The sequence below is a fragment of the Acomys russatus genome, chromosome 3 (assembly GCF_903995435.1).
Source record: "Acomys russatus chromosome 3, mAcoRus1.1, whole genome shotgun sequence".
NCBI classification, from domain to species: domain Eukaryota; kingdom Metazoa; phylum Chordata; class Mammalia; order Rodentia; family Muridae; genus Acomys; species Acomys russatus.
Genome location: NC_067139.1, coordinates 56,129,307 through 56,148,245, shown reverse-complemented (window position 1 = coordinate 56,148,245; position 18,939 = coordinate 56,129,307).

Below are 18,939 nucleotides of genomic sequence, written 5' to 3'. Positions count from 1 at the left end.
CTAGGACCCACAAAGTGGAAGGAGAGAACTGACTCCTGAACGTTCTTGGTTGACCTCCACATACACACCATGACATGTACAACACACACACACACACACACACACACACACACACACAAGTTTTATTTTAAAACAGGATACCAGAGCAATATTGATTCCCCTCCCCCTCAGAACACCGGAAAGAACTTCATGCTCTAGTCCTTGAGTCGGTTTGCTTAGACGTCTTGCCAAGTTGCCTGTGAGCAAGCGGTTATGCTTTGGGCTACTATGTTAACTACCATTAAGTTACGGGGTACTCACAAAGTATCTGGGCACCAGGCCAAGCACATCACATGCCAAGCAACCTCTGGGACACCTATGCAGCAAGCGTCCCTCATGAATAAGCTTCTTGTTCTGTCCCTGTGGTAAAGAACCCTGACAAAAACAACTTCCAGAGACAGGTGGCCATGCTGCATACATAGTCAGGAAACAGAAGAGATGCTGCCTGGGACTCAAGCCCAGGGAACGGTGCAGCTGCCCTTTAAGAGTGTGTCTTCCCACCTCAAGTATATAATCATGACAGCCCCTCACAGGCAAGTCCAGAAACTAGTTTAATCTAAGTAGAGGTGTGCCTGGAGATTTGACCCTGCCAAACTGACACAAACCATCACACCTCACTGCCCCAAGTTATTCCCCCATTTGGCAGATAAGGAGACTGAGAGAGGCTTAGAAGCAGTAAGCACTGTGGCTGAGGACTCGGCTGCAAGCACTGCTGCTGAGGTCTTCACTGCTCTCTTCCTGTACAGCCTGCCACTGGAGATAATTCTCCCAAGTCCAGTCTTGCCCTTGATTGGGCAAATGCTCTTTTCATTGCCTACAGTAAAACTCACATCTGGATGTGCTCGCCCAGAAACGGTATAGCTTATCATCCTTTAAGAAGTGAGTCCTTGCAAGGGTTTCTCCATCAATAATACGGATAGCAGGCTGACACTGAGTCAGCATGTTGAGTCTTACTGGTACCCTGCTCCGTGCACACGCTGAGTAAGAGCTTTGGCCTTGCTTTAATTCCCTCCCTGTGGCTTTCTGCAGGAGAATTGGCTTACTCCACTGCTGTGGACTGATATACTAGCACAGAGCCGCAGCCTTCTTGGTTAAAGGACTCTAATTTTTCAGTACCTTATGTGTCTCTTTCTGCCCTTGAACGATAGCTTTGAGTTTCCACTTTAATGCACATTATCTCAAGAAATTCATGGCCAAAGGGAGATATTCCTCAAGGTCTGTCTCTGTGAAAAGTGGAATAGGGTTGAAAATAGAAGAGGTGTGTGTGAGAGCTGTTCACCCTCAGGAGACCAGATTTCCTTGCATACCTGGGCAGGGGATAGGGAGGATGCTTATTTTGGAAAAAGGCAATGCAATTTTTTAAAATCTGGAATTTTTAATTAAAAAAAATTCTGACATGGGTGTGGCATGCATGCCTTTAATCCCAACACTCAGGTAGTCTATTCTACATAGCAAGTTCCCAGCTGACCAGGGCTATATAGTAAGAATCTGTCTGAATCAATCAATCAATCCATCTGATGTTTGCCAGGCAGGATGGAACACGCACATGTGGAAGGGTCACAAGTTTGAGGCCAGCCTGAGCTGAGCAGAAAGACCCAATCTCAGAAAAGGAACAAACCAGCAAACCCAAAACCTGGTGTTTGCAACCAGACTTAGTATACACTCTGTTCTTCATACTAAGGAAACAAGAAGTCTATTGGGAGAAGAGGCTGCTGTCTTAATACAGGTTACTAAAATGATGATAAACACATATCAGTTTTCTAAACACCCTTCATTTACCTTACATTCATTGTTCTCTCTCTCTCTCTCTCTCTCTCTCTCTCTCTCTCTCTCTCTCTCTCTCTCTCTCTCTCTCTCTCTCTCCCCCTCTCTCTTTTCTAGGAGTTCAAGTTATTATAATACCTCCTTTTAAGTTTTAAAACCTCTCTAAAACTAGCCTCTTTAGCAGTTAATACTGTTTTGTTTTATTTTATTTTATTGAGATGGGCTATTGCTCTGTAGCCCAGGCTATCCTTCCTCATAACTCACTTGACTGTGCCCCTGAGTGCTGGGATTATCAGCATACGCCATCATGTCCTGCCCTTATTTTAAGTCTTTGTGCTAGATTCAGTTATTTTCTGACTTAATATACCCTTTCGCATATCACTTCATCAATGTATCTTATTTCCCAAAGCACATCACTAACTCACATGCTATGACTTAAATCTGGAATGCTACTGAAGAGCCATGCTAAGGCTCGGTCCCCAGGGTGTCACTACTGGCATGAGATGGACACTAAGAGGCAGGGCCTAAGTGGGAACGTACTGCTATTGCTTAACTACACTGGCATAGCATCGATTTGCCTTCTACATGTCTACATTTGTATCCAGAGATGAAAGCTACTCTCAGCCCTAATCAGAGAAGCCTTTCTTTACAGCGCATGGTAGTGAGGGTAGAGACTATTGACTGCCCAAATGACAAAGATACCGGGCTGTGGAGGGCTCAGTCTTATACAACACATTCATACCACTCTTGCCCTCTATGAACAGAACACCTGCACTGCACAAGTGCATTCATTCATGCAAACACACACACACACACATACACACACACACACACACACACTAAAATAAATCCTCAAGACATGGTCCTTTTTCATTCTTAAATGTCTAGAAGGAATATGTATAATCTCTGGGCATCTAAAGACCAGAATCACTAAAATAAGGATAATTAAACTCCCAGTTACCAGTTTTGTAACCTTGGAGCAATTGATCTTTGAATGTCTTATCTATGAACAGGAAATAAATTCTAAATTCTATTTTCTAAACCTGGTTTATCTATAATGATGAGTAAATAAGGTAAAACATAGTGAAGACCCATTATTGTGGGCACGGTGGCTCAGATCTATAATCCCAGCACCGGGAAGGATCAAGAAAGAGAATCCCTGTACATTTGAGACTAGCCTGGGCTACATATTTAGGACATCCTGACCTAGAAAATGAAAGCTTATTTTTTACAGCCTCTATTATAAAAGAGAACTATTACTATTGTCATCATTGTTTTGTTCTGCAGCTATATCTGTAAAATAATTATTTCACCTAAAAAAAATCACAAAATTTCCACAGATTCATTTGTTAGTACCCCATGTCTTTCATTGTCTCTGGGTTTGAGATGAGCCAGAAAGAGCTGTGCTAATTGGAAAAGATAAACAATGGAGCTTTGGTTTCTTCACTGTCATTTCAGAGGGGACTGGCTTTGCCTTCTGGTTCTTTTAGTTGTATTTTGTCTTAGGTGTCACTATAATATATACAAGCCTCATCCACAATCTGCTTTCTCAACCAAACCTATTAAAGAGTCAATACAGGTGAAGAAAAGCTAAAAAGTGGACTTGCCAATTCCAGGGTACAATGACCTTTGTTTTTGCTTTGTTCTAACTTTAAAAAACCACACACATTAAAACTCAACATCTGAAACATGGTTCTGAACATATTGTACAGAAGGGCGAGTTAAGAGTAGCAGCATCTTATTGGAAAGTTTCCCACTGCCCACATTGCAGATTGGCATATAATCTGTTAAAGGATCCCAGGCCTTCTGTGGTTCTTTCCCTCCCCACACTGACATGTGTCAAGGACATCATCTTGTGAGCACTGTGCGGACTTCAATAGGTACAGTGCCCTAGGCCACTTTCACAAAGGTCTACTGCAAAGCTCACCATCTAGTCTGTAATCTTCGCAGAGGACTTCTTTTGTGGCAGCCCAGGAGTCCTTCTGACAACTAACCAGATTTTTTACTCCCCCAAAATTCCCCTTCCTCTTCCAAGGTCAAGGGTTTCATCAATACTGAATGAATTTGCAAACCGAAGTTTAAAGTTGACCCTTAAGACAGAGCATAGGTCTTAAGTTACTGTTCAAGCTATCCCACTCCTTGGAATATGCCCAGAAAATGCCCTACCACACAACAGGGACATATGCTCAACCATGTTCATAGCTGTTTTATACATAATAGCCAGAACATGGAAACAGCCTAAGTGTCCCTCAGTAGAAGAATGGACTAAGAAACTGTGGTACATTTACACTATGGAATACTACTCAGCTATTAAAAACAAGGAAGTCCCGAAATTTGTGGACAAATGGATTGATCTAGAAATTATCATAATGAGTGAGTTCACCCAGAAGCAAAAAGAGACAAACGGTATATACTCACTTATATCAAAACACTAGTCCAAGGGATACGTACCATGAAAAACTTTACTTACCAAAAAAGTGGGTCAGAAGAGAGGACATCCTATTGAGACTCTAGGCGAGAGTAGCATGGAAGAATGGGGAAATAGTAGGACCCACAGGGTCCTGGAAACCTACAATAAGAACTTTATAAAAGGCAGATCTGGGTCCTGGGGTCCTCCTCAAACTAAGGCACCAGCCAAGGAGAATATAGGCAGTAAGCTTTGAACCCCTACCAGGACCTAGCTGATGAACATGGTATTCTCCGCTGTTGAGTGGAGAGTGAGATCTGACTCTCACACGAACTCTGGTGCCCTTTTCTGACCACGTCCCCTGGATGGGGAGGCCTGGCGGCACTCAGAGGAAGGATAGCAAGCTACCAAAAAGAGACTCGATATTCTAAGAGCATATATAGGGGGAGGAGGTCTCCCTCAATCACAGACATAGGGGAGGGAAGAAGGGGGGAAGTAGGAGGAGGGAAGAATGGGAGGAAACAGGGGAAGGGCTAACAATCGAGATGTAACATGAATAAATTAATAAAATTTTTTTTAAAGTTACTGTTCAAAAAAGAATGAAATTTAAAGTCTTGGACTGACTAGGTGGCTCAGTAGGTAGAGGTGCTACCCACCTAACCTGACACCCTGAGTCTTATCCCAGGATTCACATGACCAAGGGATAAAAGTGACTCCTGCAACTTGTTTTCTGGTCGACACGTACATCCATGGCACATGCATGTGTATGTGGTGGCACTCAGAGGAAGGATAGCAGGTTACCAAGAAAACATAGATTTTTAAGCCCTATTTTATTGGAATTTGTGCTACGAAGATGTTATATGACAAATTTAAGACAACTCTTCAATTTATTGTAATATGCTTTGATCTGTTTTGAAATAGAGATATTACATTTCCTTATTGCTCAAGTTTCTTAAGGAATGTTTCTATTCTGTTCTCATCAGTGTATTCATTTAAAATGATCATGTGTTGTTATTTTTTACCTTTTTATGTTCATTCTAGTCAAATAAAATGCTCACAACCAGAATCCTCAAAAAAAAAAAAAAAAGAAAGAAAAAAAGAAAAAGAAAAAGACTGAGCATAGGCTGGGGGGTGGGGTAGAGTGGCACATGCCTTTAATCCTAGCACCTGGGAGGCAGAGGCAGGTGGATCACTGTGAGTTCGAGGCCAGCCTGGTCTACAATGTGAGCCCAGGACAGCCAAGGCTACACAGACAGACCCTGTCTTTAAAAAAAAAAAAAAACTGAGCATAGGCACACAATCTATGTCTTCTCACACCCACAGACCCAGCACGCTGGCATCCAAAACATTACAGCCAAGAAGCTTTGAAAAGTAGTGTATCAGGCCAGGTGCGGTGGAGCACACCTTCAGTCCCAGCACTTGGGAGGCAGAGGCAGGCGGATCTGAGTTTGAGGCCAGCCTGGTCTACAGAGAGAGTTTTCTGGGACAGCCAGGGCTGTTACACAGTTGCAGAAGGACGTATGAACTGACCTAGTCAGTTGACAGTGGACTTTTGTGATTCAGTGCTGGCTGAAAAATATCCAGGGTGATGCACATCTCACATTAAAAAGGGAGAGATAGGAGTTTTTGTGTAAAATCTCTGATGACCAAAGGAGGTAAAGTAATAGAATTTCCTAGTGGCATTAAAACTAGAAAAAATAAAAGTTTTAAAAGATGCAATCAGAGGGAACTGCAGTATATTTACCCCAATATTCTGAGTTATGCTGTATCTTTTTTATATTTTAAAGAAGGTAACATGCTACTTGCCCACAATGTTTGGATAGTAATGAAAATGTGTAATCAATTTTGTGACGTACATCAAAAAGAGATGTCCCTCTCTTTGTCCCTTGGCATCTGTTTGAAATAGAACCTCTGTTAATGTTTCATCCTGTAGTCTTCTAGATTACTCTGTGGGGGATGTGAGTATGCAAGTGTATTTATCTAAGCAGACTATACTATGTTTATTACTCCTTAGCCTTTTCTTCAATCCCCAAAATGTTAAGGCTGTGTTCTTTCTATTCATAAGAAATTTGTCAATTTTTAATTAGCTATGTGTCTATTAAGAAGCCATAATTTAACCTACCTATTATGAATAGCATTTAAGTTGATTCCAATAGTTTATCATAACATTGATAGCATCGCATCCCTGTAATTGCAATAGAAAGAGATCGTATAGCTATCCATATTTCTTCAGGAAATGTTAATAGAATCCCTAATATGGAATTGCTGAGTCAAAGAGAATATCCACTAACATTTTGATATATAATAATAAAATTTGCTCTGAAATTTATAAGCTCAAGAGAAATATACAGCCATTTTAGTCTAATCCATCGCCTTTTTTGAGCACCACAGGCAGTTCATCTTACCAATGCATTTTCATGTTGGCATTTATAGTCTCTTATCAAACACTAAAAATGGGGTTTGGAGGGTGGGTCAGTGGGTAAGACCACTCACTTTGCAAGCATAGGGACCTGACTTAAAATCTCCAGCAATCACATAAAAAGCCAGAGCACAGAAGGACCACTGTGGATTGCTAACTGCCAGCCTAGCTCCACCCTAAGTAAGAGACCCCCATCTCAAAGAAATAAAGGTGGGGAGTGCTAGAACAGGACTGCTAAAATTCTCCTTCATCCTTCACATGTGCATGGGCAAGCACATCCACACATGCACACACATTACACATATATACCGTACACAATCAAAGAAAAAAATTAAACTAATGGCATGCCTATTGCTTACAAGCAATGTGAAAGCAGATTTAAAAGTTTTGATTTTTTACTTCAGTTAGTAAAATCGTCAAAACAATAGTTTTGTTGCCCTTTCCTAAGCTGTATCCTCTCCCAAATATTCGAAAGCTACGTAGGAATTCGGGTCCCTATTTCTGGCTGATGTCTGTACCTTGAGTGTTTGTGCTCACAATCCCACTCCCCTACCCCTGGCTTCTTGATGGTGGTGTCTTCTCTTTGGAGGGAGAAAAGCATGTTGCTTATCTTTCCCTTCCATGTTGCAGCCGATTCAGGCTGGAGTGACAGAGAACCAAAGAATTTAGAGCAGTCCTATACTCTGCATTAGCACTCAACGCGATGCATTTCCAGCCACAGAGCTCTCAGCGGCTTTCTAGACATCCCCAGAGTCTCTGTGGACAGTTTCAGAAGCTACATACTTCAGCACCTGGACAGTTCCCCCACCCAGTGGATAGAGAGAGCGAGAGGGTGCTGGCAGTTTACTGAGCCCCCTAGTGGTAGATTTACTTGTTGCACAATTATTCTTAAATTGCCGGCGGGGGGTGGGGTGGGGGTGGGGGGTGGAACTCTCCAATGTTGTTAGAAAAGATAAAAGCATCCTTTAAGAATATACAGAGTATTTTTTTTTTTATTGTAAGCCTAGCCTCTAACAGTTGGCGATGGGGATATGGAGGAAGAGAGTACTGGGAAAGACAAATGGAATTGGAATGGGCGTGCATTTCAGGGATGATGTAAAAACCTAGTGCTACAGAAATTCCCTGGAATCTATGAGTAACTCTAGTGAAAACTCCCAGCAATGGGGGGTAGAGGGTGGGGGGATACAGAGTCTTAACTGGACATGTCCTATTACCAGGTAAGGCTTCCAGCAGTGGATAGGACATCAACCCAGCCGCAAAATCTTCAGCCTACAATCTGTCCTGCCTGCAATACCTGCTGGGGCAGTGGTGGTGTAAAACCGGTGAGAATGGTTAACCAACGACTGCTACAACTTGAGGCAAGAGGAAACGCACGCCTGACACGACACTGCCTGGATAGCCAGGACCCAGAGGCTTGATAGTCCAGAGACCTAGGATAGAACCAAAAACAATGGGGCAAAAATAACAGTCAATGGAGTACTCCTAATGATATTCTGCTATACTCAAAGATCTGTGTCTATCCCAATCATCAGAGAGGCTTTACCCAGCAAGTGATGGGAGCAGATGCAGAGACCCACAGCCGAACACTAGGGGAGGCTTGGGGAACCCCACAGAAGAGGGGAAGGAGGATTATAGGAACCAGTGGGCTTGAGGACACAACCCACAGAAACAACTAAGCAGGGTCATGGGGTCACAGAGACCAAAACAACAATCATGGAGCCTGCAAGGGTCTGAGCTAGGCCCTAGGCATATATGTGGTGGTTGTGTAACTTGGAGTTCTTGTGGAACTCTGAACAGTGGGCACGTTGGGTGCCTCTGACTCTTTCACCTGTTCTTGGGACCCTTTTCTTCCTCCTGCCCAGTCCTGACATGAGGGTTTGTGCCTAGTCTCACTGTAACTTGTTATGCTATGTTCATTTGGTATCCCTAGGAAGCCTGCTTTTTTTCTGAAAGGAAGTGGAGGAAGAGTAGACATGGGAGAGAAAGGAGGTGGGAGGAATGGACAGAGAAGAGGCAGCAGTCAAAATGTAATCTGTGAGTGAAGAACAAATTTTTAAAAAGAATATGGAGGGAAAACATCCAAGTTCCCACAATTCTTTCCTCAATGGTGATACTGAGAACACAAATGTACCTGCACACGTGTATACCTACATAACACCATCTTTTGCTTTGTGGAAATATTAATTCTAGACACATTGGCCTTTTTAAAGATTTTTAAAGATATATTTATTTATTATGTATACAGTATTCTGCCTGCAAGATGACTGATCTCAGACAAGGCCAGTGTCTCGTTGGAGTGTAATTAGCCACTCACAGGTGTGTCTCAAGGCTTTTCTCCTAGAGGGTTCCAGGCTTCGTCCAGCTGCCAATCAGCACTGACCATCACAGCTCTGGCTGCCCTTAAACTTACAGAGATCTGCCTACCTCTGCTCCTGGGTTTAAAGTCATGCGCCATGCTGCCCAGCAAAATAGATACATAGATGTGAAAAAAAAAATGTCAGTTACTTTTCTAAAATGATGAGTTAGGAGGACCTGGACCTTTAAGTCACGTCACCATGGACCAGAGAAGGCCCCATGAGGCCACCTCAGTCCTCCACAAAATTCTTTTGGTCTCCACAGTATGAGATCCCCTCATTTGCCTCTTCCTCCCAGGTCTCTGGTTTGTTTTTCCTCTGAGCAGACCGTGTTATGGGTAGCCAGCCCTGTGTCATGGCTTCTATTAGCGCATCTAAGAACACTGTGTGATGAGCCAGCCTAGGTGGTTACCAAGGCTAAATTATCACCACACACGTTCCAACAGAGCGGCAGCCAACTGACTCTGAGTGTCATGTTGAAAAGAATCAAAACGATGTATCTCATTCTTCCGAGGTACATTTGGGAGGATTAGAAGGTGGAAGACAGGAAAGCTTTAGCACCGGAGCAAGGCAGTAGCCAACAGGGACACCTGGTAGCACCTTGTCTCTTGACGTCAGTAGTGTTGTGGATCCCCGTGGTGGGTGTCCAGTGACAACAGGACAGGCTTCACATCCACTCCCCTTTTGTGTGCATTAGGGTTGCACATATGTGCACACACATAGAGAGACTAGAGGGCAATTTCAGGTGTCATTCCCAGGAACTATTCACCTTTAATTTTGAGTCGGGAGGTCTCTCACTGACCTTGGGATCCCCAAGTGGGCTCTGCTGGCTGGACAGCAAGCCCCAGAGATCCATTAGTCTCTACCTCCAAGATGTAATATCACAAACACATATGAGTGCACTGGCCTTTTTTAATGTATGTTCTAGGAGGGATTAAATTCAGGTCCGCAAGGTTTCCAGACAAGGACTTTCCTGGCTGAGCCCTGTATCTCCTTAACCCTCTTTTTTAATACCTTGGTTCTGTTTGGACAGTTGACAAGTATACACAGAACAATACCAAAGTGATGAAACAGTATATACTCTTAGGTGCTAAGTGGTATACACAAAATGTAACTTCATCCTCTCTGGCTGTGTACTATTAAGGGCGCAAAGCTTGAAGAGGCTAAACTGTTTGCCCATGCCTCATGGAGCCTGCGGAGGAGTGTTAGCACCGCGCTCACGTTTGGCTGGCTCAGTCACTTAGTGGTTAGCCTTCCCTGCTCCCAAACGAAAAGAAGATGGATAAGGGCAAATAAACCAGGAAGTGGGGAGAGGACAGCAGTTAAGAGAGCTGGCTGCCCAGAGAACCTGGGTTTAATTCTCAGTACCCATGTGATGGTTCAGGACAACTTATGACTCCAGTGCCAGAGATCTGATGCCCACTTTTGGCCTCCATGGTCACCAAGCATACACTGGTACACAGGCATAATGTAGGCAAAAGCACCCATATACATAAAAACAAATAAATCAAGAAAATCAGAAAGGAACAGACAACATCCCCTAGCATGCAGGAAAGCATGCGCAAAAGTCCAAAGGTGGGAATAAGTCTAATACAAGATAAAAGAAAGGGAGGTAGCCAGGTGCAGTGGTGCACGCCTGTAACCCCAGCACCCTGGGAGGCAGAGGCAGGTGGATCTCTGTGAGTTCTGGGACAGCCTGGTATACAAAAATGAGTCCAGGACTTCCAAGGCTGAAAAGAAAAAGAAAAAAGAAAGAAAGAAAGAAAGAAAAAGAAGAAGGAAGGGAGGTGGGTGAGACTGACTAATAAGTGATAACTTAGTAGGAATTAGGAGCCACTGACTCTGGCCTTGAAATCATCCAGGAAGTTTGGAAAGTCTAAGCAGACTGTGGTGAGCAACAGGGAGCCACAGGAGGCTTGGGGCACGGACGTTAAACCAGAAGTCACTGCCTAGGACCTGGATGTGAAGGGCACCTCTATATTCAGCCCTGGGGAGGCAGAGGCAGGAAGATGTCAGGTTTAAGGCCAGCCTGTTGCTATGTTGTGACTCTGAGCCCCTTTCTATGACAGGAAACAAAAAACAAAAAACAAGTCATAGTTTGTGTGTGTGTGTGTGTGTGTGTGTGTGTGTGTGTGTGTGTGTGTAACTAAACAATAGAGTGTATGCTAGTATTCGAAAGGCCCCATGTTCAACCCCAATGTCCAACACAAAAGAAGTCAGTGTAGGGATGGAGAGATAAGCACAGATGCTCTTGCAGAGGATCCAAGTTTGGTTCTCAATATCTGTGGCAAGTAGTTCACAGTGACACGACTCATGGTGTGTATGTATGTTGTATTGTGTGTACATATGTGTGTAGTATGTAAGTATATGTGCACTTGGGTGTGCAGATGGGGATCCACAAATATGTTGTGGGGTGGAGCACCTATCCCTTCCCTCATACCAGAGATAAAGATGCCAGCAGCCACACTCGGTTTGTTGCTGGTTTGTTTTACAGTGTGTGCTGGCAGTCTGAACTCAGCGCTGGCACCTGCACAGAGGCATCCTCCCAGGCCTTGCAAATGGGTTTTTAAAGGCAAAAGTTGTTTTTAATGGCTTTTGACCCAGCTAGAGAGTTCTTTATGTTTAAATATCTTGGGTAGATGCTATCAGCTTCACCTGTCACCTGACTTCTCCCATGCAAAGCCAGAGACAGCTATTTAGATCATTGTCCCACATTTAAGTAAATACGATGAGGTCTCTTTGGAGACAGACCATTTTGATAAGAAACTTTCCCTATATGAATTTCCATCTTTAAAATTCGAAAGGGATCTAGAAAACAGTTCTGTTCAATCATCAATGTTTTCCTGGTTCCCCTTGCTATGTTTCCTCTGGAGACAAGTCTAAGCACATATTAGAATTTTTTCCTTTTAGTTCATAAATTGTATTTTAAAAGCAACAGCTGTGGCTGGAGAGATGGCTCAGCAGTTAGGAGCACTTTCAGAGAACCCAAGTTCAGGCCCAGTAGCTCATGACTGCCTGTAACTCCAGAGGTTTGGTTTGTTTGTTTGGTTGGTTGGTTGGTTTGGTTTGGTTTGTTTAAGCCTGCAAGATAGGTCACCAGTAAAAGCTCTTGCCACCTAACCTGAGTTCCACTTCTGGATCCCACATGGTGGAAAGTGGGAACTGATTCCTGCAAGCTTTCTTCTGACTTCTACACGTTCAGTATGCCCGTCACACACACTCTCTCCCCGTATTTACATAAATAAATAAATATCTTAAAACTTCCAATCAAGAGCCTGGCATGGTGGCACATGCCTTTAATCCCAGCACTCGGGAGGCAGAGGCAGGAGAATCTCTGTGAGTTCGAGGCCAGCCTGGTCTACAAAGCGAGTCCAGGACAGCCAAGGCTAACACAGAGAAACCCTGTCTCGAAAAACAAAAAACAAAACCAAAAAACCTCCCATCAAAAGGGTACTGGAGAAACAGCTCAGTGGTTAAGAGTGAGTGCTACTTTTTCAGACCTAAATTCAGTCTCCAGCGCACTTACGGGAGCAGCTCACAAGCCCGCTGTAACTCCAGTTCCAGGGGATCTGATGCCTTCTTCTGGCCTTTACAGGTACTGCATCCACCCGCGTGCGCACTCACACATACAGTTTAAAACAACAGCAAACTCCTTCCATCTAAGAATTTCTTTTTCTCTCTAAGATCAACACAAAATTACAGGAGTCACCTGTGAGCATGCTGATCACCATCCTTCCGTGAACCCAGAGACCATCTCTTTCCCGTGTGAGACGTTGGCTCTGATATAATTTCTTTGCGTGTACTTGCCTTACCACTATGGCTGCTGAAGTGTAGCGACAGACACTTGACCTTGGCAAATGTAAGCACCAATGGAAAGCTTTCCTCAGGACGTAAGGGTAAACATGTTTATTTCCCAACTACTTCGCATATGGGATTGCCAGACAAAAATGTCTCCTGATATTGCAGGGGCAAAGTGTCGCTTTACTTAAACAATCATAAAGTCAGTCGTAGCTGACCACCTTCCAGATTTGAATTCCCAAAAGCACATTTGAAGCATAAAGAAACAAGTTTGAAGGAAAATGTCTATCACTAGCTGCTCACAGGCAGGTCTTGGTTATAAATATTTGTTATCAACAAACAAGCTGGTATTTGTATCTGTGTTGAAGATATGAGGGAAAAGTCCTAGGGAGAGGAGAACTGTGATAAATGACTGCTAAACCATGGGTCTTTAGTACCAACTCCTGGGCTGTTTTACCCCACCAGGTTTTCTTTCTTCTTATCCTGGGGATTGAACCTGAGGCTTTGCACATGCGAGGCAAGTGCTCTTCCCTTGAGCTACAGCCACGGCTGCCCTGTCCAGCTTACGCAACTTCTTCCCAGGCTCAGCAAACCTAAGAGTGACTCCATGAACTTCAAGATATTTATTTTTTTGGCAAGGAACCAAACTCCTCAACAATTCCACTTCAGCCATTTGCCAGACAGATTAACAAAGAACTATGCCTCAGCATGGAGTTGATGTGTCTACAAACTCCCCCTGGTTGAGAGACCTCAGCAGCATTTAGTCTCTGTTGAGAAAAGAGGCTCTTTTCATCATCCCTTATAGTTTAGGAACCAAGGGTAGAAAATGTGAAAAGTCTGTGGCCCCTACCATGCCAGGCAAGCCAAGCAGCTGAAATTGCCAAGTAAGCTAGATCTGATGGGGTCCACCTGTAACCCCAGCACTCGGGGAAGAGGATTTGATGCAGAGCAGTCTCACGTTCCGGGCCAACCTAGGTACATAGCAAGATTCCGGGTCCGATAGTCAAACAGCCAACAAATGAAAGATGACATTCACTTACCATTGCTGGGACAGGAAAACACTCTATGTGGCAGCCTTTCTTAATTAGTAAAATGTCTGATATGCTGAAATGTTTCCTAAAATAATAGCTCCCAAGTATACCCAGCTGGAATTCAAATAGTCTTATGTAAGTCAAATTTAAGTCATAATCAAGAAGAATCTGTAATTAAACCAGAGTGTGGACTAAATAGGTGCTTGTGTTTGCTTTGAATGTAACCATGGAAGCATCGAAGGCTACTTCCCAGAAATGAAATTATCTGAGAACTCAAATTGTTGTCTCCTTTTATTGAGCCTTGGGTCTTTAGTATACCAAAGGCAATCTAGAATCATCCAATTAACCAGAAGAGCTATTAAAGTCATCTGATTACAAATCTAGGAAGATTACATTTTCTCCTATTCAAAGGACATTTAATTAAAAAAAAATAAAAATAAAAGTTAGGTTCTCCAAATATAGACTCACAACTGGAAAGTGTGCAGAGTAAGAGACCTTGGAACACTCAGTTCTAAGTAGAATGTGTCCATCAAACCCCTTCCCTCAGGCCTCAGAGAACTCTGCAGAAGAGGAAGAAGAAAGGTAAAAGCCAGGGTGGGTGGAACACATCACAGGAAAAAGGCTTTCTGGATACAACAGGACTGATGCACAAATGAACTTACAAAGTCTATGGCAGCATGCACAGGGCCTTCACAGGCCTGGTTTCACTAAGCCAGATTTGGGGGGTGGGGAGGTGGGAGGGGGTATCCTAGGGCTAAGAGGGAAAGGGATATAAGCCTCCATCCTAACCTAAGCTAGCTCCAATTGATATATGGTCATAAAGGAAAAATTCGTTTTCTTCAATGGAATCTTGTTGGGACACAAAACACAGTTAAGGACAGGCCTCCTGCCCAGCATAGATGGCCAACACAAAACTAGCTCAAAGGTAATTGCAGGGGATGGGAGATGTCTCATGTTTGGTCTGGGCATTTTTTTTTAACACTACAGGTCTTTTGTTTATATATTATATATTATATATATTTCTGTGTTTCTGCACCTATATATGTTTCTTGTGCTTTTTCTTTGGCTCTTTTTTTCTGTGTGTTTGTTTTTATCATCTTTTTCTCTTTCTTTTCCTTTAGATGCTTGCTTATTTTCTAATGTGAGAGGGAAAAAAGGATGTAGATTTGGGTGGGAGGGAGGAGGGAAGGATCTGGGGGAAGTGGGGGAAGGGGAAACTGTAATCAGAATATATAGTATGAAAAAATATCTAATTTTAACTTTAAAAAGAAAGAAAAGGCAGGTTCTCATGCATCTCAGGCTAGCCTCAAACTTGCTACATAGCTGAAGATGGCCTTGAACTTCTAAGTTGCATGCATGAGTCACCATGTGCTGCTGGGGATTGAATGCAGAGCCTTATTCATGCTAGCCCCACCAACATTGAGAATTTGGTTCATTCATGGAGTGCTGACTTCCTGGGGCTCCTGTTCTCCACAGCTACACTGTTCTGTGCTGGAGACAGGTGGCAACAGTGACCATGGCAGAAAGGCTCTTACAGAGTTCAATTCACCAATCTTCAGTCTCCTTCCTACCCTGGCCAGGGGTGCAGAGGAGGGTCACAGATTTCCAGACTCTCTTGTTGTAGATGCTGCTGCAAACAGCTCCAGAAGCCTCTTGGTCTGACTTTTGAACAACATGGAGCATTTAGCAGCCAGCCTGCTATGATTAAAGAGAAAAATGAATTCACTGATTAGTTCCGTGAATGCCATGCAATGCCTTGAAAGCATCTCTTTATGATGGTTGAGGGCAGCCGAGCGTTATGCTTTAGATATGAAGGGCTGTGCCCTGCAATGACTCATGGTTTTGATGTTAGCCCCCAGAAGGTGGAGACATAATTGGATCATGAGAGCTCTGACTTAAACAGTGAACTAATGCACTTCATGGAACTGCATAATTTGATGGTACTGGACAGTAACAGAGACTTCGAGACCCACAGCAATGCACCAAGCTGAAACCTTGGTATCTGTGAGCCAAAATCAACCTTACCTTATTTTAGGTTAAGCCAATTATTTTATAGCAGCAAAAGGCTGATAATATACAGACCCAAAACCCACATACTTGAAACTGTGACCTCCACTTACTATAAAATCAAAATATGCAAATTTGGAAAAGGCAGAAATATATGTTTAAAATTAGGGGGGGGGGAGACAAAGAAGTTAGACTAACATGTGTCACTGTGAACCAGCATAGCACATGGCACAGAGCAGGCTCCTGATAAACATTTGATGAACAAAAACATAAGTCAGTGAACAACTCGGAATTCTAGTGACTAGAGTCTACTTTCTATATTTATCACTCCCATTTTACTTCCTCGTCTGGTTCTAAATCGCTTGCTTCTGTGCTTTTTATAACCTTTTCCATGTTTGTGCCAATTTCTCTAGGTGTTCCCAAGCTTAGGTGATTTCCTTTTTGACATTTCATGCTGTGATCAGGGAGAAAACCTTGGCTGTAGCTTTGAAGAATGCTATATCCTTGGTGATGCGTTTCTACATGCTGACTTCACAGTTTGGGACTCTGAGAAGGAAAAGCCTAAGCCTACAAAATGTAATCGTGTCTCGGAATTCTGGCCTTCTGGGCATTGCCCTGGACATTAAGAAACTGTAGAGTCAGAAGCTGTCCTAACTCCTGCCCACCCATTCATGTGCACGTCCTCTCTGTGCACATCCAGTTTGTGTGTGCACATCCTCTTTGTGTGTGCACATCCTCTTTGTGTGTGCACATCCTCTTTGTGTGCACATCTAGTTTATGTGTGTACATCTAGTTTGTGTGTGCACATCCTCTTTGTGTGTGCACATCCTCTTTGTGTGTGCACATCCTCCCAGGAAGTAAAAGACTACTGTAGACTGAATGCAGAGTAGAACCCTGTAACTTACAGTAACTGAAAATGACTCTGGTAAGTGAAGTGAGCCAGGCACAGAGTGACAACTACTGTACAATTTCCCTGACATGTAGACTCTAGAACTGGATAACCTCACAGAGGTTGAGTCGAGTCATGTGTGTAGAGGGATAGGGACATGGTGATGTACGAGTGCTAAGCTACAGTGGGATAACAGTGAGATGGTCTGCAGCTCTGTTCCACAGGGTGCTGACTATGATAATAATGTACTACGCTGCAGAAGGCTAGACAAAAGGATTTTGAAGACTTTTTTTTTTTTTTTTTTTTTTTTTGCCATAAAGAAAGGATGTGGTTGAGGAAACAAGTTTGTTTAACTTGATTTCAACACTGTATAATTTGGTACTGGGGAGCTGGACCAGTGATTAAGAGCACTGGCTGCTCTCCCAGAGGACTCTGTTTCAGTTCATAGCAAGCACTTGGCAACTCACAACCATCTGTACATCCAATCCCCTCTTCTTACTTATGTGGACACCAGGCATACAAGTGAAACACGACACTGGAGCAATATCTGAAAGCTTACTGCTGACCCACAAAAGAGAGAGAGAGAGAGAGAGAGAGAGAGAGAGAGAAGAGAGAATGCCAACTGGGAGAGGTATGAGCTCTTTAAATCTCAAAGCACACCCCTAGTGACACACCTCTTCCAACTAGGCCACACCTCTTAATTCTTCCCAAACAGTTCCACTAACTGGGAAGCAAGTAGTCAAACATATGAGCCTATAGGAGCCATTATTCTCATTCAAACCTCCACAAGGCATATGGGCACTCACAGCAATGTGTTGATGCACAGCTTTCATTAGGTGATTCAAGGAACAAGCTCTGATGGCATCAATGTATGGAGCAAGTAGCAGAGGTTTGAAAGACCGTGAGCCTCCAGGAAGCACACTCAACTCCCATGCATGAGGTCAGAATCTACAAAACCAGCCCTGAAGATTTTAGGACAGCTAGTAAAAGAAATCCTAGACAGAGAAGAAATAGTCAAAGCTGTAAGGTGAAGGTAACCTTCAGATTTGGAGCGGCGAGAAAGGAAAGGAGGTGTTCTGCTTCTTTTTTTTAAACACTTGACTCACGTTAAAGTTATTTCACAAAAAGGGAATCTCAACAGAGAAATGCGTCCATCACATTGGCCTGTGGGCAGGTCTGTAGAGCATTTTCTCAATTAATGATTGGTGAGGGAGGACCCAGTCCACTGTGAATGGTGCTACCCCTGGGCAGGTGGTTCTGGGTTCTATGAAAACATCAAGCTAAGTGAGCCAGAGAGTGGCACAGCTATGTCTAGTGGGAACAGTGAAAGGCATAAAGCCAGCACAGCTGCTTGACAAAGCTCCAGCCAAGCTGAGCTGAATGGTGCAATCACTATGATGCAGTCTCCCACTTTTTGGCCTTGATCTCCGCATGTGGCATGCTTGGGGGGGGGGTTCTTTTATTATTTGTACAACTTGGGTATATCAGATTGATGGGAATTTTCTTAAGAATCGTTTATTCCCTCTCCCAGGAATGCTGCTTCTAAGCTTCTCCAGGAATGGCCTGACCGTACTGTCCCTCCTGCTTTTAGGGAGATATCCTTATCTGGCCCTACTTAAAAGTCTTCCTTGCCCTGGAGGTTGTGACTCAAATAAAGATGCCAGAGACATCCTACTGAGGCTCTGACTCAAAGATACTTTTAGCACATCTGCCCCTGCACTTACTCAGGAACAAGATAATCAGAACAAAGTAAACCTAAGAAGGTCAACAAGATTCAGTAACCTAGAGAAGTTGTCAGCAGAGCAAAATTAAAAGCCTCTTCCTTATAATGATGGACAAAGATGGTCTGGATAAATGATAAACTTTATACTCACACAGGGCCACTATGTTGTTGTATGACCAAGAAACAAAAAAGTACCAAGATTACACATATAAATAAACTATACAAAAATATAAAATACAAATTTTGTATTATGCCAGAAATGAATAGTAACTGTGGTAATTTTTGCCTGAAGATTTTCTTGGGCCCTAATGACAATTAGTACTCTAACTATTAAAGGTTGATAATACACAGCCTGCCCAGGCTGGCTTGGAGATGTCCTGTCTAGTGCCCTTAAAACCACAAGAACTGCCAGCCTGAGATCACACTTTGTCAAAATGTGCCCTTGAAACTACAAGACTGTTAAAGTTGACTTGTGGGGTAAATGAGGGAAAATGATTGAAAAAAATAA